The 1,381-nt window shown below is 32.4% G+C and overlaps 1 pseudogene; it reads left to right on the forward strand.

Annotated features, from left to right (window-relative positions):
- The first annotated feature begins 893 nt into the window (after positions 1-893).
- LOC125920467 (uncharacterized) lies at positions 894-1,026 on the forward strand (annotated as a pseudogene).
- The last annotated feature ends 355 nt before the right edge of the window (positions 1,027-1,381 follow it).

The following is a 1,381-nucleotide window of genomic DNA, read 5'->3' on the forward strand; positions in this document are numbered from 1 at the left end:
ATATATTTTTTAATATAAATTTTAGTTAGTTAACATACAGTGCAATATTCGTTTCAGGAGTAGAATTTAGTGATTCATCACTTACATACAGGACCCAGTGCTCATCACAAGTGCCCTCCTTAGTACCCATCACCCATTTAGCCCATCTTCCAACCATCTCCCCCCATCAACCCATAGTTTGTTCTCTATTATGAATCTCTTGTGGTTTGTTTCCCTCTCTTCTCTTTTTCCCCTGCCCTTCCCATATGTACATCTGTTTTGTTTCTTAAATTCCACATAAAAATTTATTTTTTTAATCATTTTTTACCAAAATAATTTTTTAAAAGAATATAATTAGAGACTTTATACTACCTGACTTTAAGAATTACTATGAAGCTTCATTACTCTAGACAGTACAATATCGGCATAGGATAATAGATCAAAGGAACAGAATAAAAAGCCCAGAAATAGACCCACCTATATATAAACAATTGATTTTGACAAAGACCCCAAAGTGATTCACTGGAGGAAATTAAAGTTTTTCAACAAATGGTATTGGCACACCTTCTCAATATAGAATAAAAAGACCCCCAATCCTTACCTCACTGTACGTTCAAACATTAATTCTGGATGACTTAGATGTCTATACAAAGAAGCTAAATATATAATGCTTCTAGAATAAAATGTAGGATATTATCCTCAAGATGTGGAGATAAGCAAAGTTTTTTGGACAGGACACAAAAAGCAGTAACCATAAAACAAAAACAATAGATAAATTAGACTGTCAAAATTATAAACATCTGCCTATCAAAGGACACCACTAAGAATGTAAATAGGCAAGGCACGAATTGGGAGAAAATATTTACCCTACATAAATCTGACAAAGGATGTATATTTAGAATGCATATGTACTGAGCTTTGCACAGTGGCAGTATTGTAGCCAATGAGGTTTATCCGAGGCGCGATTATTGCTAATAGAATGCATATGTACTGGAAGAAGTTTTTTTTTCCTTTTTTTTTAAACTGAAGAATTGAATACCTGATTCACAAACAACATATACGAATGTAATTTAGTAAGTACATAAAAATACTCAATATCATCAATCAGCAGGAAATAAAAAATTCCCCCACAATGAAATACCATAACACACACTAGAGGAGCTAAAATTAAAATGAGATTCTAAAGCAACACTCATGCACTGCCAGTAGAAGTGTAAAATGGTAGAATAATTTTGGGAAATATTTTGGCAATTTCTAATAAAGGTAAGCATATATGATTCAGCAGTGTGCATCCTCCCAAAATGAAAACATATGATTTATACCACCTTTACAGAAAACTACCCAAATCTTGGGAACATTTTTAAAATATGGTATATTCATGCAATGGAATATTAGTAGCCAT

Source organism: Panthera uncia, chromosome B4 (genome assembly GCF_023721935.1).
Source record: "Panthera uncia isolate 11264 chromosome B4, Puncia_PCG_1.0, whole genome shotgun sequence".
In the NCBI taxonomy this organism is placed as follows: domain Eukaryota; kingdom Metazoa; phylum Chordata; class Mammalia; order Carnivora; family Felidae; genus Panthera; species Panthera uncia.